We start from the raw sequence: 23,707 nt of genomic DNA, 5'->3' as shown, positions 1-23,707 counted from the left end.
ATAAATCAAGTAAGAGTGAGCTGATATTTTGACAGAGTAATAGCAAGTTTTGAATGATGTATCGTCACTTCTTCTTTTTCTTCTGCCATATTTATACTCTTCTTTTCCAGCGGTAATCTTGAGATAAATTTGAATCTTTGTATCCATTGGTTTCCACTTGATTATTCTTTCGATATTGTTTGCTTCATTTATTTTAATTCAGCGTCTTAATTGCTTTGTCCGAAATGCGTTGTTTTAAGTAGTCTTGGTTGTTGTGCGGTGCTCTTGTAATCTGTTATGTCTTCTTTGTTCTTTCCCGAGACATCTTCAGTTGAGAAACTTTGAGGCATTCGGCTGAATGTTTTAACTGATCAGTTCCAACTGATCAGTTTACTCTGTATCATTGTATCAGCTGATTTCAGTTGATAAGTTCAGTTGCCGAATTTGCTTGCGTGTATCTGTTGATTCATATTTTGTTAATCGATTGATTCATGTTTTGTCAAACTCCAGAATCTAGTTTCCAACAATTTCCCCCTTTATGGTGTTTGACAAAACCAAGTGATTTAAGATCGAATAACTGAGCTCTTTGTAGATATTAGATTACGCAACTGAATCATAAAATAACTGGATTCCTTGTAGATAACATTAAATCTGAGAATATTATATCAGTTGATTCTAATAATCTGATTAATTCTTCTTCAACTGCTGTTCTTCCCCCTTTTTGTCAAACAACTCCATTTTGTCTGATAACTTTCGAACGTCAATGGAAAGAATTTTTACATCTGATGAGATACTTGTGGCAACAGTTGTGAGGGAGGTCTGTAGCAATTCTATTTTATTTGAAACAGAGGTTTCCAGTCGCTCAACTCTCTGACTGATTACATCCTGAGTTGTAAAGAGTGAGTTAACTAGCCCCTTCTTTATTTCATGCACAGTTCTGCTAAGAGAGTCCATGTTGGCTTGAAGAGTGTTTAGTTTCGCCGAGTCAAATTCAGTCGAAGAATCTAATTTGACAGTATGAGACAGTTGTTCGAATTGAATTTTCTTGATTTCAGCGAGCATCTGCTGCATATTGTACTGTATGTTCTAGATTTCTTCAAGAACAACATCCATTTCTGTGGATTGAATTGGAGGTCGCTGGCTGGGCGTTTCTTAATGCTTCGATGTTTGTCCAAAAAGAACTAATGCTTGATTAGTTTCCATTGTTCCAGCCATAGGCTGAGCTGGAATGTTTTCTTGAATTTGAGATGATGAACGTTGGTTTTGATCAAGAAATGGACTGTCTGGCTGAATGATGGAGATGGATGGTTCATACATAGGGGCCTCCTGTTGAGAATTAACTGAAATTTGTTCTTGCTCCTTTGATTCAGTGAGCAACTGACCTTCTACATGTTCAGCAGTTTCTTGTTCTGAGGGTTTTGCTTGTTCATCAGTTTGAATATCTTGTTCAGCAGAAGTTTCTGGCTGAACTGGTGCTTCAGTTTGAGCTTTTTCCGATTCAGTTATTTCTTTTTCTGAAGTTTGGTTTGACACTTCAGTTTGATCTTCAGTTTGAGCAGATATAAATTTTTCAGCAATAAGTGACTCAGCTGGTGCTTCAGATGATATCTTAATCTCTTGCTCTGGCTGTTCAGCTGAATGGGTAATTGAGTCATATTGTATTTCCTCTAGCTGAGCTTCCAAGGTAACAGCTTGAATGATTTCATCAATGTTTGCCAAAGATAGTTCTGCTTCAGAATATAGCTGATGTTCTGTCTGAGAGGATTGAGGTATTCCCTTAACTGGCTTTTCAGTTGCCTGTTGTGGAAATGGTTCTTTTTGTGGAGAGGAGGATAAATCTTTTTCAATATTTGAGTTGGGGGGTTTGTCATGAAGAACTAGTTCCTGATCTTCTTCCCAAAATCTGATTTCACTCTGCAGACTACTAAGATCTGTGTCCAGTTGAGTGAACACAGCTCTATCATTGTATGCAGTTGGACTTGTGGGATTGTAGTTGGACTTCAGCTTTGCTACCATTCTTGTTAGCTTTTTGACGCGAATCTGATTAAAGAAATATTTCTGCCTTTCTAATGACTGTGGAATTGTAGCAGCTTTGACTACTTTCATCACAATTGCTTCTAGCTTGATGAACTTTTTCAGTTGAGATTTATGCTTCAGTTCTTTGGCAAAGATTTCTGTTCTGAAACTTTCCAACAATCAAAAGATTTTAATTGTGATGTGGCAAATGCATTGACCTGTTCCCAAACTAGGTCAATGTGTGTTTGAATGACATTGGATGGCCGTGGTTCTTCAACTAGCTTGCCTTTTCCTTTGTCAGTTGAGAGAATGTGAGGAAGATCCATTCCAGAATGTGTGGAGTGCACTGGTTCCCTTAATATTACACCTTTAGATCTGGCTCTAGGCAGGATGGTAGGGCGATTTACAAGAGTCAAGGGAGCTCTTACCTTAGCTAGTGTCTTTGCTTTGGTAACTGAATCATCAGGTGAGACTACTTGCAAAGGGATAGCCTGAATGGGCTGTTGAGCAGCTGATTGAATAATCTTCTCAGGTGGAATGACTTCCACTGTGGTTATTGGTTTGGTTCTTTGAGTCCTTGGTCTCTTGACAAGCTTAGGGGAAATAGTTTTCTCTGAATCTGATTCACTGAGAATCAGTTTCCTTTTTGCTGTTTTGACCTTCTTGACTTGTGATGGCTCAACCTCTATTTTGGTTTTTGATGGCAAGGTGTTTTTGGTAGTAAATACCTTGAATTTTGATGATGTTTCAGCATTTTCAGCTACAAAACCCTTCACTTTTAACAGATAACTGATTTGGATTGCGAAGCCACATGACTGTTTGGATGACTTGAGCATATTCTTCAAGATGTTAAAAAGAATATATCTCCAATTTGCTTTCTTTTCACCCATGATTATGGTCATTACCTGGAATTGGTGGCAGAACTGAATCAAATGCGAAAGCACTTGAATATTGCTGTGTGGGTGGACGTCTTCAAGGACGGTCACATGTATCAGCTGATGCCCCGCAAGGAATTGAAGATCCTGAGGCGCATAGCTCATTCCCACAGCTTTCTCATGACTGCTCCTTCTTCTCTATCTGTTTGGCTGAAATTTTGGATAATTGTTGTGGAGGAGAAGTATGATGATGTAATCTAGACCAACATTTATAAGTAATGAAATATTTATCTGGTTTTAACTCTGTTTTTCAGCAAATGATATATTTCATCAGCTGTGATATATAAACAAATGAACTGATGAGAGACTAACTGTCATAAGTTGATCATGAACTGGGACTATTTAAACAACTATTAATAGAATTCAAACTGGTGTCAGTTGACAATGAACAACTGATAACTTAAAGTCCTTGGTAAATGTGAAAGACGCATTGATTAACTTGAGGCTCTTCAGCTTCTCCAACGTCATTTTCCTATAAATAAGATGATAGTGATAAAAATGTGATGCAATATCAATTCAAAAATATTTCAATATGTCTGATTCTGATGCATGCAGCAGCACTCATATTCATGTTACTGAGCAGTCAACCCCTCGTTTAAAAGATATCAAGAGAAAGATGGAGATATATGTTTTTCAGAAGGTGATGTTAACATGGAAAAAGATTCATGAGTTGAAGCGGGTGAGTGACAGTGGTGCTATTCCTACTCGTGCTCAGGAGGCAAGAGCACTGAAATACCTTGAACGTTTTGAAGTGAGGCATTTTAGGGATTTGGTTGAAGACAAATGTCTTTTGGAGGCGATGCTATGGAAGGAGTGGCATGTTGTTGATAAGATTTCGAAATCTAGGGCATTTGCTAGAGTTCGAATTTATGAGTTAAATGATTGGGTTAGGGCGTGGCTAGATTCAGTTGATTCCATGATATCTTCTGTAAAATGGGAACGTTGGTATTCTTAATGAAGTGTTATTTTCAATTTGTTGTGTTCTTATTTTCTGCATATAATTCTGTTAGTGAAGCAATATTACTAATAATTTCTAAGATAAATCAATTAAACCAAGAATATTTCGAAAGTAAGAAAACTTAGCCTCGGGTAATGGTTTTGTGAAGATGTCAGCTGCTTGCTGTTCAGTTGAAATATATTCTAGTCGAATATCCTTCTTTAACGCATGATCCCTAATGAAGTGATGCCTGACATCTATATGCTTGGTCCTTGAGTGAAGAACTGGATTATAAGTGATGGCAATTGTGCTGGTATTATCACAAAATATGGGCGATTCAGTTGACGTTACTCCATAATCCTTCAGTTGTTGCTGAATCCAGATCAGTTGTGCACAACAGCTACCAGCAGCAAGATATTCTGCTTCTGTTGTTGAGGTAGCTATGGATGTCTGCTTCTTGCTGAACCAAGAGATCAGTCTGTCTCCTAAGAACTGACAAGATCCACTTGTACTTTTGCGATCAAGCTTACATCCTGCATAATCTGCGTCTGAATATCCAACTAAATTGAAGGTGGAGTCTTTGGAATTCCATAGCCCAACATTTTGCGTGTCCTTAAGATATCTCAGAATTCTTTTAGCAGCTGAGAAATGTGATTGCTTAGGATTTGCTTGAAATCTGGCACACATACAGACAGCAAAAATAATATCAGGTCGACTGGCTGTTAGGTACAACAATGAACCTATTAATCCTCTATATAATGTCGCCTCTACTGATATTCCCCATTCGTCAGTATCTAGTTTAACTGATGAGCTCATGGGAGTAGTTGCAGCTGAGCATGATTCCATACCAAATTTCTTTAGCAACTCCTTTGTATATTTTGTTTGACTAATGAATATACCAGTTTCCAGTTGCTTCACTTGCAGTCCAAGAAAAAATGTCAGTTCACCCATCATGCTCATTTCAAACTTTTCCTGCATTAACTTAGCAAACTTTTCGCACTATTTGGGGTTAGTTGACCCAAATATTATATCATCAACATAAATTTGAACTAATAGAATATGATTATTTTTAGTAAATTTGAACAAGGTCTTATCAACTGATCCGACTGTAAAGTCATGATCAGTTAGGAATTTTGAAAGAGTTTCGTACCAAGCCCTGGGAGCTTGTTTAAGACCATATAATGCTTTGTTCAAATAGTATACATGATCAGGAAGTTTGTGATTTACAAAACCTGGAGGTTGTTCAACATATACTTCTTCTTGTAACTGACCGTTTAGGAATGCACTCTTCACATCCATCTGGTAAACTTTGAAGTTTTTGTGAGATGCATAAGCAAGAAATATTCTGATTGCTTCCAATCTTGCAACTGGAGCATACGTCTCATCGTAGTCAATTCCTTCTTCTTGCCTATATCCTTGTGCTACTAGTCTTGCTTTGTTGCGTATAACTGAACCGTCCTCGTTTAGTTTATTCCTGTACACCCATTTTGTACCTATAATGGTTTTCGAAGTTGGTCTTAGAACTAAGTTCCAGACGTTATTGTGAGTGAACTGATTCAGCTCTTCTTGCATAGCATTTACCCAGTTAGGATCAGCAAGAGCTTCATCAGTTTTCTTTGGTTCCATTTGTGAGACAAAGGCTGAATAAATAAATAAATTTAACATTTGATTGCGAGTTCTTATTGGATCAGATGGATTTCCTATTACCAATTCTGGTGGATGTGATTTTCTCCATCTGTACTCAGCATTCGTTGCATCTACAACTTCTTCAGTTGGTAACTGAATGCAGTTTTCAGCTTCAGTTGATGCCTCGTCAGCTGATATTTGAATATTATCATTTTCCTTTAATAACTGATTGTCAGCATTGACTTCCTGCTCATTTAATTGATCCAATATCTCTGGTTCTGGTGTTTGAAGGATGTTTTGATTATTATGATTTTCATCTTTGTCATCATCTTCCAAACTGATATCTGAAAATCGATCATCTAGCTCAACTTGATCAGTTGGCTTATCAGTTAGTGCAGTTTCATCAAAATCAACATGCGCAGATTCTTCAACATTTAAAGTTTTCTTATTAAAGACCCTATAAGCTATACTAACTGATGAATATCCAAGGAATATTCCTTCTGCAGATTTGGCATCGAATGCTTTTAAGTAATTTTTACTATTATCATGAATAAAACATCTACAGCCGAATATTTTGAAATAAGTGATTATACTTTTTCTTCCATGCCAGATCTCATATGGTGTTTTCATATGATTCTTATTAATCATTGATCTGTTCAGAGTATAACATGCATTGTTTACTGCCTCTGCCCAAAATCTTTGAGAAATACCAGAATCAGCAAGCATTGTTCTAGCAGCTTCTTTAAGGGTTCGATTTCTTCTCTCAGCTACACCGTTTTGCTGAGGAGTTCTTGCTGCTGAGAGCTCATGCTTGATTCCAGCATTTTCTATAAAGCTTGAAAGTGTTTGATTGATGAATTCAGTTTCTCGATCAGATCTGATTCGATCAATCCCAACTGATTTTTCATTTAAAAGTCTTTTAAAGAGTTTAATCAGTTGTGCAGCCGTATGGTCTTTGGATTTGAGAAAGATAACCCAAGTAAATCTTGAAAAATCATCTACGACCACCAAGGTGTATTTCATTCCCCCTAAGCTCATGACTGGTATTGGACCGAAGAGATCCATGTGCAATAGTTCTAAGCATCGGGATGTAGACTTACAGCCCTTGTTTTTGAAAGAAGATCGTACTTGTTTTCCATACTGACATGCTGAGCAAAGTTTTTCTTTTGAAAAATTTATTTTGGGCAAACCAGTTACAAGTTCATGTTTACTCAGATAGGCAATGGATTTAAAGTTTAAATGATTTAACCTTTTATGCCACAACCAGTTTTGAGATGATTTTGAAGCAATAAAGCAGACTGGTGCATGAGGCTGTTCATTCCAACTGACTTTATATGTGTTTCCACATCGTTTGCCAGTTAGTATGATTTCATCAGTTGATGTTTTAACTGAGCATGAGTTTTTATCAAATTGTACCGAGAATCCATTGTCGCATAACTGACTGATGCTAATCAAGTTATACTTCAGATTCTCTACTAATAAAACATCTTTAATAGTAAAGTTACCATGGATAAGCTTAACCTTACCCACGGTTTTACCTTTGGAATTATCTCCGAAACTGATGTTTGGACCACTATATTTGGTCAGTTGAGATAGCATACTTGCATCTCCTGTCATATGTCGTGAGCAACCGCTGTCCAAATACCATATTGAATTTTTATCTGTACCTGTTACCTGCAAGCACACACATAATATGATTTGGTACCCATATCTATTTGGGTCCAAAACTTATTAGTCCCTTTGGAACCCATACTTGGATTAGTCTAACTGACTTTCCAGTAGCTATATTCCAAATGGTTTTTCTCGGCTTTTGTGTGCTTGGTGAGTAGTGTACAGTTGATACAGTATGTGTTTTAGTCTTATTCAACTGATTGTTCAATCTGTATCTCTTCTGAACTGGCTTGCAGTTATAGTAATTGACATAGCCATTCGAATAGTTTTTCTGAAATCTTTTTGATGACCCGCTTTGTGAATCAGTTGAAAGCTTTTGGCTATAGCATATCCCATATCTTCTAGCCTTGTTCAACTTCTCAGTAGGTTGTTCAATCAGTTTACTGGGCTCAATTTGTTCTTGTACCACTGTTGATTTAACAAAGTGAATGTACTTCCCTTTGTTCATTGTCAGCTTTGGTTGAGTATCATTTGAAAACGTTTCTCCTTGATTACTGAACCCTAAACCAGTTTTATCAGAAACTGATTTTTGTGAATTCTGCATCTCATTCAGTGCAGTAGACGACTTATTCCAAGATTGAATGAGTTCAGTCTGTTTTGAGTTTTCAAGGATCAATTTCTGGGTCAGTGACTGATCTTTCTTTCTCTCTGCTTTTAACTCAGCAATTTCCCTTTTTAGACTCAACCCATCAACTGATTCATCAGTTTTGGTTTTATTGTCCATGGGATCATTTTGCTTTGACTTTATTTCCTCAAATGATGATGCAAGTTTCTGGTACTCATTTACCATTTCATGCAATGTTAAAATGAGCTCTTCTCGTGTAAAATTAGTTGAACTAAAATCAAATAGCTGTTGACTTGTAGATTCTGCTTCTGTATCATTGGCCATTAGACATTTGACTTCCTCTTCATCACTTGAGCTATATGAGCTTTCTGGTTCTGATTCGTCACTATCAGTTTCTGCCCATTTGGATTTGTTCTCTTCAGCTAATAGAACCTCATGTTTCTTTTTGTAGGTTTTCTTATCATCTCTGGATCTTCTCTTATGCTCATATGATTTCTTTCTTCGGTCAGTTGATCCTTGACTGTCTTTTTTAGGTTTAGGACAGTCAGCAATATAATGACCTGTTTTGCCACAATTGTAGCAAGCATTTATTTCTTCTTTGGAATTGTTTCTCTGGTATTGCTTCTGAAAGTTTCCTTGGTTCTTTCTCATGAACCTCCCAAACTTTTTGATGAATAATGACATAGCATCATTGCTTAACTGATCGGCAGATTTCTCGACTGAACTGGTTGATTCAGTTCTTACAGCTGCTAGAGCTGTTGTAGCTGTAGGAGTAAATGGTTCTCCTTCTCTGCTCTGCAATTCAAATTTATAAGCCTTTAAATCAGCAAATAATTCATGAAGTTCGATCTGGTTCAAGTCTTTAGATTCTCTCATAGCCATAGTTTTGACATCCCATTCCTTTGGAAGACCTCTCATCACTTTTAGTGCAACCTCTTTGTTAGTATACACCTTTCCGAGTGCATTTAATTCATTTACAATACTGCTCACCCTTTCATCATACTCATTCATTGATTCTCCAACCTTCATTTTGATATTGTCAAATTTCTGAACAGCAACAGAGAGTTTATTTTCTTTTGTTTGGTCATTTCCTTCATATAACTGAATCAACTTTACCCAAATTTCTTTTGCTGTTTTGCACATCTTTATTTTGTTGAATGTTGCTTTGTCCAGTGTTTTGTACATTGTCAAGATTGGCTTTTCTTTTGTCCTCAGTTGTCCACTCTTCTCTGGGCTTTTGAATTCTCTGTGGTGCCCCTTCAGTTATGGCAATTGTTGTATTTGCTTTTAGAATCTTCATGGGTCCGGCTATTATGACATACCACATGTCATCATCTTGTGCAGCTAAGTGAGCCTGCATTCTGATTTTCCAGTCATCGAAATCTTCTCTTGAGAACATAGGAATTTTATTGAATGAAGTCATGCTAGCAGATTTATAGATCAGAAGTATTCAAGAACAAGATTCAACTGCTCTGATACCACTTGATAGGATCGATTGACGTGTCAAGAGTGTTTAGAAGGGGGTTTGAATAAACACTCTCAATTAATATTGGTCTTATCGAATTTTTGAGTTCAGTTTGGTGACAAACTAATTCTCGGAATCTTGTTGGTCAATATCAATCAGTTAAACTGAGGTAGTTGCGGAAGGTAACTGACTGACAGATAGAATACAGAACTGAAATAAAATACACAAGGATTGTTTCTGGATGTTCGGAGAATTCAATTACTCCTACGTTACCCCTTCTATCACAAGGATAGGATTTCCACTAAAAGACTTTGATCCAATACAACACTTTTACAGACCCACTTCAGTTAGGACTTACCCACTGCCTAAACTGAAACATTTAATATTACAAAATGATCTCTGTGCGTAACTGATCTTAGCACTATTGAATTAACAAATATTACAGAGTGCTAGTTTGCTCAACTTGTAGCCTTGATTGCTACGAATAAATCAAGTAAGTGTGATTTTTGTGCGGTGCTCTTGTAATTTGTTATGTCTTCTTTGTTCTTTCCCGAGACATCTTCAGTTGAGAGACTTTGAGGCATTCGGCTGAATGTTTTAACTGATCAGTTCCAACTGATCAGTTTACTCTGTATCATTGTATCAGCTGATTTCAGTTGATAAGTTCAATTGCCGAATTTGCTTGCACGTATCAGTTGATTCATATTTTGTTAATCGATTGATTCATGTTTTGTCAAACTCCAGAATCTAGTTTCCAACAGTTTGGTTATATCAATGTTGAATAGAATTGGAATTTCTTCTATTACTGATATTCGATATGGAATACCAACGTCTGGAAAACCGGGATCCCTAGACTTGGACTGAGTCTAGTCTGAGACGTGGAGTCACGAGTCTGATTGACGATTTTATATTGGTTATGTTTCTGATTTTGATACATGTTACTGATATCTGTTACACGCTTTTACATTGTTTATATGATTGCATGTTTCGTTGAGTTATACTGGGATATATTTCTCACCGGAGTTATCCGGCTGTTGTCGTGTTTGTATGTGTGCATGACAACAGGTGGGACAGGATCGGGGTCGAGGAGATGAATAGAGATCGTGATTAGAGTGGAGACTACGGACCATGATTAGAGATAGGGTTGGACACTTGATATTTAGTTGTTAAACCTTAGTTTGAATGATTGTATATAGTACAAGACTTGTACTTTAATACTGACATGTATATTAGAATGTATTCCATTACGTTCCGCATTTAATACTGTATTTAAAAAAAAATTAGATCCTGTTTATTATAATCGATTTAATTGTCCCAATGATGATTAAGAATAGGATTAGCGTCCGGGTCCCCACAACAGGTGGTATCAGAGCGATAGATCCTTTAGACTGAGATAGAAGCTAGGGAGCGGGGTAGATTTGAGTTTTCTTTCCTGCTTTTGATTGCTAGCATATTCTACTGCTTTATAATGCATGTTTATCTGTTTATCTGACTTGATTTGAAAATTTGTGTTATTGAGAATGAATCAGAACTGATTCTTAATCAGGAGTAAGATGATCGGAGGAGGACTGAAACAGATTTGTTGTATTTGGTTGCTAACCCTTTTGGTAATCAGATATGCCTCCTCGAAGAATACCAGAACAGGGTAGTACTTCGAATCCTCCAATGGATGTGACAGCAACACCGATGGAAACATTGCTGAAGAGATTTCAATCGTTCCATCCACTGACTCTGAAGGGTACTGAGACTTCAGTGGATTGCGAGAGCTGGCTAGATGACATTGAGATGATGTTTGAGTCCATGGATTACACTGATGAGCGGAGAGTGAAATTGATTGGGCACCAGTTGCATGATGTTGCAAAGAACTGGTGGATTACGACGAAGAAAGCATTAGAGCATCGAGGTACGACTATTACCTGGAATGTCATTAGAACTGAATTTTATCAGAGATTCTTTCCAGTGTCGTATAGAAAGGACAAGGGAGAGCAGAGTTTGCAAATTTGAGACAGGACCAGCCGAACATCAAGGAGTACGTGGACAAGTTCTCCACCTTGTTGAGATTTTCTCCACATGTGGCTGAAAACGACGAAGCAGTTGCGGATCAATTCATTAATGGCCTGAATCCTGAAATATTTACACTGGTGAATACGGGGCGACCGAATAATTTTACTGATGCCTTGAATAGAGCCAAGGGAGCCGAAGCTGGTCTGATGAGACAGAAGGGAGCTTCGTTTGTGCCTTCAGCACCGAGACCACAGCAACCACCTCACCGATTTGAGACTGGCAGCAGTAGTGGTGGAAAGAAAGATTTCCTGAAAGCTAAAGGGAAACAGTTCAAGAGATCTGGAAGTAGTTCATCAAGTTCTAGTGCCTCGAGATAGACCGGTCAGGGCCAGAGTTATACAAGACCTTATTGCAGCACTTGTGGAGGGAAGCATTCCACAGAGAAGTGCCGAGTAGTGTTTGGCACTTGCCGTATTTGTAGACAGCAAGGACATTTTGCTCGAGTTTGTCCCCAGAGAGATACTCAGAGATTACAGGGTGCCGAGTCATCTGGATCAATAGCTCAGACTTGTAGACGACCACTAGTTGCAGTCTACTCCTTCCACCCAGCAGCAGCCCAGTCACAGCCGAGGTCAAGAGGAAGCCAGACAGTTAGCCAGCCTCCTAGACAGCAGGCCAGAGTGTTCGATTTGACTGAGGAGCAGGCTCAGGACGCACCAGACGATGTCGTGGCAGGTAACTGTGTTATTTCTGGTTATCCTGCATATGTATTGATAGATACTGGTGCATCGCATACATTTATATCTGAGCGATTTGCATTGAGTCATGCCTTGCCTATTGAGTCATTATCTGCGGTAGTGTCTGTCTCTTCTCCGTTGGGGACAGGTTTGATATCAGTGAAATCTGTTAAATCTTGTATACTGCAGTATGATGGACATGAGATCGAGTTAGATTGTATTGTACTTGGGTTATCTGATTTTTATTGTATTATTGGTATCGATATGTTGACCAAGTACAGAGCCACTGTTGATTGTTTCCACAAGACTGTGAGATTCAGACCGGATATGGCTGATGAGTGGAAATTTTACGGTAAGGGTTCTCGAGCTAAAATTCCTTTGATATCTGCTATGAATATGACTCGATTATTGCATAAAGGAACGGATGGATTCCTTGTCTATTCAGTTGATTTACTGAAATCAAGTCCATCATTGGCGGATTTGCCAGTGGTGTGTGAGTTTGCTAATGTCTTCCCAGATGAGATTCCTGGATTGCCTCCGATTCGAGAGATAGACTTCAGTATTGAGTTGATGCCAGGTACAGTTCCGATTTCGAGGGCTCCGTACAGAATGGCACCGATTGAGTTGAAAGAGTTGAAAGAACAGTTGGAGGATTTATTGGCCAAGGGGTATATCAGACCGAGCGTGTCTCCTTGGGGTGCTCCAATATTGTTTGTTCGAAAGAAAGACGGTTCTATGAGACTCTGTATCAACTACCGGCAACTGAACAAAGCAACGGTAAAGAATAAATATCCCTTGCCTAGCATTGATGATTTATTTGATCAGTTGCAGGGTTCTTCTGTTTATTCCAAGATCGATCTGAGATCTGGATATCACAAGCTGAGAGTCAGAGATTCTGATATCTCGAAGACAGCATTCACAACCAGGTATGGACATTATGAGTTTATTGTCATGCCGTTTGGGTTGACGAATGCTCCAGCTGTATTTATGGGTCTGATGAACCGCATATTTCAGAGGTATCTTGTTGATTTCGTTATTATATTCATTGATGATATCTTGATTTATTCGAAGAATAGGATTGAACATGTCGAGCATTTGAGAACTGTGTTGAAAATTCTGAGGGCTGAGAAACTATATGCTAAACTGTCGAAATGCGAGTTTTGGTTGAGACAGGTTGTATTCTTGGGTCACATTATATCTGGAGACGGGATTTCTGTTGATCCTAGCAAGGTTGAGGCTGTGATCAGTTGGCCGAGACCGACTTCTGTACGAGAGATACGCAGTTTTATGGGTTTGGCAAGATATTATTGTAACACCCTTGACCAGTTTTAATAAAATAGCAGCGGAATTTAAAATTTTCTTAAAAGAAAGAAGGATTTAAAATACATTTCAATATATAATCAAAAATATTTACATGATCAATAAAATGATGCAACAAAATACAAAATATCATTTTTGTGATCATGTTCAAAATGCTAGCAAAATAGCCTTCTTCCTTCCCTCTTCTATGCATATGACCTCGGCTCCAATCAACGTCCTGGCCCGTCACTCTTATCTGCATCACATGAATAACTGAAATTAGTATAAAACTCAGCAAGTGGAACTATTACATAACAATGGATACATATCATACTCTGTAAAACATGGCTTTGAAAATATTAAATACCATCAACTCTGAAACATAAATATCATAGCATGAATAACAATAACGATGGTATTTATCTTTTCTCTGATGCATTTATATCTAAATTGTATCTCTGCCTCTGTACCTATATCCCATCGATATAAATCGATACTCTGTTGGGATATAAGCCTATGGTCGTTGATCAACTAATTGCATGCAATCTCTGACTATGTATCTATCAATCCAATAAATCATTTGAACTCTCTTTTAGGCATTAAACCAAACACTTTGCATACTCTTTTCTTTTGTATTCCCTTTGACATAATTGAGACATAAAATGCCTCTAATATACAACAAAGTATATTAATACATAGCATGAATCAAATGGAAAGGAATAACATGTTAAAACCATTGAAACACTATACATATATTATCATGTAGGCACAAGGAAATGAATTCAACTTACAACCAACAAGAAGTTTGATTCTAATCTCTTGGTACAAAACCTACAACAATAGACCATGTATTGCACCATCAATAACCCAATAATCAAACAACTATACCATTAAATCCATAAAACCAACACCATCAACAAATCCATGATTTCCCCAACACCAAAATCCAAGAATAAACAAAACCACAAGCTTACCTTAGCTTCTTGAACCCAAAAGAACCTTATTCTCACTTCAACACTCCAACTAGATGCTAAAATGAAAGTAGCAAAAGATGGAAAATAAGAACCCTAGACTCCCTTGCTCTGAAGAAACCGAGAGGAGTGGAGGAAATGAAGCATAAAGTGAACCAACTCGTGTGTTTAATCACTTAAAATCGAAAACACGCTTTCACTGTTCACGCACCGCAGGTGCGCTAAGTCTTGGACCGCGGGTGCGCTACGCTGTCTGTACAACATCCGAAAATCTGAAAGTGACGACCGCAGGTGCGCTGAGTTCTTACTGCGGGTTAGGTGCTACCTCTGCCCAATCACCGCGGGTGCGGTGTCTAACTGACCGCGGGTGTGGTCACCTCTGTAGCCAACAACAAACTTTTGCAACTAAAGTCAAATCGCAACGCTGCTTCTCCTCATAATTCGGCAACACTCTCAACAAGAAATTTGCACCTCTAAATCTAATCTAACCACCCCAATTGGCCTCATACCAATTGGCTCAACATACAAATTACCATGAATTAAATCGCAACGACGCTACAATAAAACCACATAACAAGTATAACCAACAATACTATAAACCATAAATCGCAACTCTTAACATCAAAACTATACTTAAAATTAACCAAATAGTCAATAATCATACGAAATCTTAAACCGTACCGTTCACCAGGCTTGGCTATTAAAATCTCCCCTTCTTAAAGGAATTTCGTCCTCGAAATTGACGTCATTGCGCAAACAACTCAGGATACTTCTCTTTCATTTCATCCTCTGGTTCCCACGTGGCTTCTTCAATCAAATGATTCCTCCAAAGGACTTTAACAATGCCGATCTCTTTATTTCTCAACACTTTAAATTTGCGATCCAGAATCTGAACTGGAATCTCTTGGTACGTCAAATTCAGCGTCAAATCCAATGGCTCGTGGCGAAGAACATGGGAAGGATTCGCAATATACTTCCTGAGAATGGAGACATGAAAAACATTATGAACTCTATCAAGATCTGGCGGTAGGGCTAACCTGTAGGCTCGATCACCAACTCTATCAAAGATTTCAAATGGGCCAATAAATCTTGGACTCAACTTTCACTTCTTGCCAAACCGCATTACACCCTTAAGAGGTGCAATCTTCAAGAACACTTGATCACCAACCTCAAACTGCAATGGCCTTCGTCTCACATCAGCATAACTCTTCTGTCTTGACTACGCTGTCTTCATTCTTTCTTGGATAACAGCAACAACATCAGCTGTCTGTTGGACAGACTCTGGACCCAACATCTTTCTCTCACCAATCTCGTCCCAATACAAGGGAGATCTACACTTTCTGCCATAAAGTGCTTCATACGGTGCCATGCCAATCGTCGTTTGGTAGCTATTATTGTACGTGAACTCAACAAGAGGCAATTTGGAATCCCAGCTACCAGGATAATCAATAGTACAAGCTCTGAGCATATCCTATAAAATCTGAATAACTCTCTCTGATTGACCGTCGCTCTGGGGGTGATATGCTGTACTGAATGCTAACCGTGTACCCATAGCTCTGTGCAAACTCTTCCAAAACTTTGAAGTAAATCTAGGGTCACGATCAGACACGATCGACACAGGAACACCATGAAGTCTAACAACCTCAGCTATGTACTCTTCGGCATACTGGTTCATGGAATACGCCGTTTTGACTGGAAGAAAATGCGCTGACTTGGTCAACCGATCAACAATAACCCAAATAGAGTTAAAACCTTTATGCGTTCTGGGAAAACCAGTCACGAAGTCTATCGTAATATGCTCCCATTTCCATTGAGGAATCGGAAATGACTGCAATGTCCCAGCAGGTCTCTTATGTTCGATTTTCACCTGCTGACAAGTTAGGCACTGAGAAATAAACATGGCAATATCCTTCTTCATACCTGGCCACCAATAGAGTCTACAGAGATCCAGATACATCTTGGTGATACCTGGATGTATCGAGTATGGCGCGGTATGTTCCTCTGTCAAGACGTCTTGCCGAATATCATCACCAGCAGGAATACATATACGGCCTCTGAGTGTCATCAAACCATCTCCATTCATTCCAAACACTAAATTACCTCCCTCCTCTTCTCTGGCTCTCATCTCTATCAACAGTAAATCATTGACCTGCTCTCTACGGATTCTGTCCGTCAATGTAGCCCGAATGACCAACGCTGAAAAGCGAGCAATGGTTCCTGGGACTACCAAAGCTATCTCCTCTCGTTGCAAGTCTAACAACAACGGCCGCTGAATCATAGCACTCAAAGAAGAAATCGACTTACGGCTCAATGTATCTGCTACAATATTCGCTTTCCCTGGGTGATAACTAATCGTCATATCATAGTCTTTGACAAGCTCTAACCACCGTCTCTGACGCATATTGAGTTCTTTCTGAGAAAACAAATACTTTAAACTCTTGTGGTCCGTGAAAATTTCACACTTTTCTCTATATAAATAGTGTCTCCAGATTTTCAGGGCGAATACCACAGCTGCCAGTTCCAGATCATGCGTAGGATAATTCTTCTCATAGTCTTTCAATTGACGAGAAGCATAGGCTATATCCTTTTCACGTTACATCAGCACTGCACTGAGACTCTTCTTCGACGCATCGGTATAAACAACAAAGTCCTCTGAACCACTGGGCAATGCAAGTACAGGAGCTGACGTCAACTTATCTTTCAACTCTTGAAATCCACTTTGGCATTCATTGGACCACTCAAACTTCACAGTCTTCCTCGTCAAATTGGTTAACGGCAGGGAAATCTTGGAAAAGTCTGCAATAAAACGACGATAATAACCCGCCAAACCAAGAAAACTGCGTACCTCTATTACAGTGGTAGGAATAGGCCACTTCTGAATCGCCTCGATTTTCACTGGATCAACAGCTATACCATCCTTCGAGACAACATGGCCTAAGAAAGAAATCTGCTCCAGCCAGAACTCACATTTCTTCAACTTAGCATACAACCTCTTCTCTCTCAACAACTGAAGAACAACTTTGAGGTGCTCTGCATGAAACTCTCTGGTCTGGTTCGGAACACCGTCTTAGGGATATCAGACTCCCTAACCTTCAACTGATAATAGCCAGATCGCAAATCAATTGTGGGGACCCGAACTTAATTTAGTTCTTAATCACTTTCTGGGAATAATTAATTAATTAAAATAAACAGGGTCTAAATTTTTTTTAAAATACGAGAGTACGCAGCATATGAAATAAGTCCTATCTCATTTACAAGATCACTAATCAGATCTAAGTACAAGTCCTGTACAATCATAAATCATGATAACTACTATTTCTTCACTACATCTCAGGTGATATAACAGATATACTCCTAACTCCGGATCTCCACGCTAACTTTCTTCTCTCATCCTCTTCTTGACCCTGATCCAGCCCCACCTGTTGTCATGCACACATACAAAACAAGAAACAGCCGGATAACTCCGGTGAGAATAAATCCCAGTATAAACAATGTAAACATGCAATTATATAAAAACATATATAAACGCATAAATAAGATATCATTAACATGTAGCAATTCACCAGATGTGAATGATATAAACACTGTAAATCAACATGTCGTATCTGACTCAACTCAACCGACGCGTCGTCTCAGACTCGACTCAATTCTAATCTAGGGATCCCGGTGTCTGAATAATGATAAATATATCGAATCTCAGTCGATAGGAATGAATCAATCCCTAAACGGCATCGATATAATTCACATATCCAGTGTCTGGGCGAATCAGCCGCAGAATTGACGAATCAGTCAGAGAATAGGCGAATCAGCCAATGACTAGACGAATCAGCCAGTAACTAGGCGAATCAGCCGATAACCAGACGAATCAGCCGATAACTAGGCGAATCATCCGGTAACTAAACAAATCAGTAGTCAATACATGCAGCGGCTATAAATCAATAGACTACAAACATCAATCTCATCAATTACAAATATCAATGCAATAAACTAAGTATGTGATTTAGGGAAACTCGAGTCAAACCTCACTCGAGTTGTGCAATCCCAACTCAACATTAATTTATACATTTGTTTCTGATACTCTTACTCTGTCGAAGTCTCGAACTCAAAGCCTGTCAATACTCAATCTGACAATAACAATATTGAGGGTACGACATCAATACACCACTCAATCAATACTGGATATAATCAGAATTCAATCAAATTCTTTTTCAACAATATAATGTCATAATTTCAATATATCCAGCACTACCATATCAGTCAGATATCAATTCCAACACCTCATAATCGATAACAATTCAATTCTGATATCAAATCGACTCCAAAACTACTCCGAAAATCATAACAATTTCATATGGTATTTGTTCTCCAGTCCGGTTTCGATTATACGATGTCTAACATGACAAGAACATCATATATGAATCATATCAGATTCTGAAAATACCATAATTTCAAATCATATTAAAACGTAGCAAAACTTATGTCCAGTTGTAGCCTACGTCGATAGGAACTCAATACCGAAGTCGGATTCAAAATCGGACGGGCGGATTTCTCCCAAAAGGCGTAAAGATTTTCTTTCTTCCTCTGAATCTTCCCTTTTCTTCGTTTCCTTCTTTTTGGAAGAATTGCAAGGTATATATATATATATACACCCACGCACATGCAAACGGACGAGTGGCTCAATGTGCATACTGTACGTCTCGCGCATATGCGCGACTAATATCGGCGCATATGCGCGAGACCTACGGGTCTCGTGGATAAACTTTTCGACAGCTCGCGCATATGCGCAACTCATCTCCGGGCATATGCGCGAGGTCCTCTGGACTTCGCTTGTACACGCTTGCGCATATGCGCAACTCACTTCGCGCATATGCGCGAGGTCCTCTGCCCACGTCGCGCATATGCGCGCATCTGTGCCGCGCATATGCGCGAGGGCTACTGCTCCTCGCACATTTTCATGCATTCTCTCGTCTTTTCCGGTCCGATCCTTTCCGTCTATAATCATATCAATTATCCCCAAATCATTTCAGATTAATAGGATAAAATTCTCGGGCCTTACATCAATCTTCGAAAACACTGTAGCCCCCTGCAGTTGGTCAAAAATATCGTCTATTCGCGGCAACGGATATTTGTTCTTGATAGTCACTTTGTTGATCTCTCTATAATCAATGCAAAGCCGCAAAGACTCATCTTTCTTCTTGACGAAAAGAACCGGAGCTCCCCAAGGCAGAGAACTCGGCCGAATAAAACCTTTATCCAATAGATCCTGCAACTGAGTCTTCAACTCTTTCATCTCTGAAGGGACCATTCTATACGGAGCCTTAGAAATATGAACCGTACCCGGAACTAGATCAATCACAAACTCTACATCTCTGTCCGGCGATAAACCAGGCACATCATCCTCAAATACCTCAGGAAATTCTCTCACAACATCAATATCATCAATATTCAACTTAACCATTCTATCCATATCAACAATCGAAGCCAAAAACCCATCACAACCTCTAAACAACAACTTCTTAGCCTCAAGACACGAAATAAAAGGAAGGACCAGCGAAGTACCTGCACTGGCGAGCATACCTTCCTTATTGCCATCATCTGCAAATTTCACCATCTAAGCAACGCAATCAATCACTGTACGATAGGTTGATAGCCAATCCATGCCAAGTATAATATCAAACGCAACAATCGGAATAACAATCAAATCGGAAAAAATCATTCGCTCATCAATTTGAACAGAGCACGCATACACAATAGATGTCGGACCCAACACATCACCAGAAGGCAATACAACATTAAACTGGAGGGAAAAAAAAGAAGGAACTAAACCCAAAGATCTCAAAAATAGTTCAGACATAAAAGAATGAGTAGCACATGTATCAATTAATGTCGTAGCTACTCTGCCTGAAATTAAAATAGTGCTAGAGATCACAGAAGAATCATGGTTTATACCTTCCTTCGTCATGGTGAAGATGCGACCCTGCACCTTCTCTTTACTCGAGCCTCTCGGACAGTCCTTGGCAATATGGCCCGCAGTGCCACATCGATAACAAGTATGAGTACCAAATCTGCACTCTCCCCTATGATGCCTACTGCACTTGGGACACAACGGCTTCTCTGGATCAGATGGAATTGTCGGTGCTTTAGAACTCGGCTCTAACTTGCATTTCCCTTTAAAACTTCCCTTTCCTCTTTGGCTCGAACCCTGACCCCTTTGAGCAATAGCCTGCTGCCTCGCCTGTCTCTCTCTTGCAATATCTTTCTCATCTTGCTCGGCTAACAAGGCTTTAGCCACAATCTCTTTAAATGTCACCGCTTTAGACATATTGATGTCTCTTCTGATCTCTGCTCGAAGACCTCTAATGAAATGAGCACCCTTGTCTTTGTCATTGGAGGCAATATATGGGGCAAACATACAGCCCTCCTCGAACTTCAGAATGTACTCATCGACATTCAAACCTCCTTGACGAAGCTCTAAAAATTCAATCACCTTCCGAGCTCTAAGTGCATCTGGGAAGTACTTGTCATAGAAAAGATCAGTAAAATCTTGCCACTTCATTGGCGGAACATCATCACCTACCTTGGTAGCATTCCACCAAATGCGTGCAGCTTTGACTAACATGAACACTGCACAACCAATTCTGTCCATGTCTTCATAGTTAAGATGATCAAATGTCACCTCAAGTTCTTTGATCCACTCTATAGCCACCAATGGATCGGTGCTTCTTGCAAATTCCGGCGGATCCATCCTCTTGAAAGTAGTAAAGATTCCATCGGTTCCAACTGCTTGAGCCACTTGGCCTCTCTCTTGGCCTCTACCTTGACCTGTACCTTGCAAACGAAGCAACTGTTGAATCTGTCCACTGTGAACCTTGGCTTGCTCTTTCAATAATTTGCCGAACTCGTCGACAACTCTCGATGAGGAGCTATCCTCACCCTCTGAAGCCTTTCTCTTAGGAGACATTAACTCCTACAATGTGCTCACATAGTACATGTCAACCAATGACAATAAATAGATGTAGAAGAAGACATACCCGGACAGCTGAAAGTAGACGAAGTCATATGCATTGGTCTAAAGAACGTTGCTCTGATACCACTAAATGTAACACCCTTGACCAGTTTTAATAAAATAGCAGTGGAATTTAAAATTTTCTTAAAAGAAAGAAGGATTTAAAATACATTTCAATATATAATCAAAAATATTTACATGATCAATAAAATGATGCAACAAAATACAAAATATCATTTTTGTGATCATGTTCAAAATGCTAGCAAAATAGCCTTCTTCCTTCCCTCTTCTATGCATATGACCTCGGCTCCAATCAACGTCCTGGCCCGTCACTCTTATCTGCATCACATGAATAACTGAAATGAGTATAAAACTCAGCAAGTGGAACTCTTACATAACAATGGATACATATCATACTCTGTAAAACATGGCTTTGAAAACATTAAATACCATCAACTCTGAAACATAAATATCATAGCATGAATAACAATAACGATGATATTTCTCTTTTCTCTGATGGATTGATATCTAAATAGTATCTCTATCTCTGTACCTATATCCCATCGATATAAATCGATACTCTGTTGGGATATAAGCCTATGGTCGTTGATCAACTAATTGCATTCAATCTCTAACTATGTATCTATCAATCCAATAAATCATTTGAACTCTCTTTTAGGTAATAAACCAAACACTTTGCATACACTTGTCTTTTGTATTCCCTTTGACATAATTGAGACATAAAATGCCTCTAATATACAACAAAGTGTATTAATACATAGCATGAATCAAATGGAAGGGAATAACATGTTAAAACCATTGAAACACCATACATATATTATCATGTGAGCACAAGGGAATGAATTCCACTTACAACCAACAAGAAGCTTGATTCTAATCTCTTGGTACAAAACCTACAACATAAACCATGTATTGCACCATCAATAACCCAATAATCAAACAGCCATACCATTAAATTCATAAAACCAACACCATCAACAAACCCATGATTTTCCCAACACCAAAATCCAAGAATAAACAAAACCACAAGCTTACCTTAGCTTCTTGAACCCAAAAGAACCTTGTTCTCACTTCAACACTCCAACTAGATGCTAAAATGAAAGTAGCAAAATATGGAAAATAAGAACCCTAGACTCCCTTGCTCTGAAGAAACCGAGAGGAGTGGAGGAAATGAGGCATAAAGTGAACCAACTCATGTATTTAATCACTTAAAATCGAAAACACGCTTTCACTGTTCACGAACCGCAGGTGAGCTAAGTCTTGGACCGCGGGTGCGCTACGCTGTCTATACAACATCCGAAAATCTGAAAGTGACGACCGCAGGTGCGCTGAGTTCTTACCGCCGGTGCGGTGCCGCCTTTACCCAATCACCGCGGGTTCAGTGTCTAACTGACCGCGGGTGCGGTCACCTCTGTAGCCAACAACAAACTTCTGCAACTAAAATCCAATCGCAACGCTACTTCTCCTCATAATTCGGCAACACTCTCAACAAGAAAGTTGCACCTCTAAATCTAATCTAACCACCCCAATTGGCCTCATACCAATTGGCTCAACATATAAATTACCATGAATTAAATCGCAACGACGCTACAATAAAACCACATAACAAGTATAAACAACAATACTATAAACCATAAATCGCAACTCTTAACATCAAAACTATACTTAAACTTAACCAAATAGTCAATAATCATACGAAATCTTAAAAAGTTGCTTGTCTGTACAACAATTACAATCTTTATAACTGTACAGCAATCGCAACTTAACCAAATAGTCAATAATCATATTCGATTCTAAAAAGTTGTTGAAAATACTTACGCCTTTATATTTCGATCCGTCCGTCTGATTTTCAATCTGACTTAGTAATGTGTTCCTATCGACGCAGGCTACAACTGGACGTAAGTTTTCTTAAGTTTTGATATGATTTGAAATTATGATACTATTAGAATCGAATATGATTCATATATGATAATCTTGACATGTTAGACACCGTAGAAACGAAGTCAGATTGAGAAACAGGTTGATTATGAAATTGTTATGATTTTCAGAGTTGAATTGATTGAGAATTAATATCAGAATTGTATTATTATCGATTATGAGATGTTGGGATTGATATCTAATTGATGTTGTATCGCTGGGTATATTGAGACTGCGCCGTTATGCCGTTGAAACAGAATTTGATTGAGTTCTGATTATATCCAGTATTGATTGAGTAGTGTACTGATATTATACTCCTTGATATTGTTATTGCCAGATTGAGTATTGAAAGATTCTAATCAGAGACTTCAACAGAATCAGATTTACAGAAAAAAAAAGGTATAAGTCAATGTGGTACCGGGAGAACGACTCGAGTATGATATACTTGAGTTTCCCTAAATCACATACTTATTGTTATTGTGTGCATTGATTTGAATTGATATGCTTGTTCTATTGATTTATAGAAAGCATGTATTAGACGAGTATTAGACGAGTGAT

This window comes from Primulina tabacum, chromosome 17, assembly GCF_025594145.1.
Source record: "Primulina tabacum isolate GXHZ01 chromosome 17, ASM2559414v2, whole genome shotgun sequence".
NCBI classification, from domain to species: Eukaryota; Viridiplantae; Streptophyta; class Magnoliopsida; order Lamiales; family Gesneriaceae; genus Primulina; species Primulina tabacum.
Note: the sequence above shows the minus strand (reverse complement) of the source record.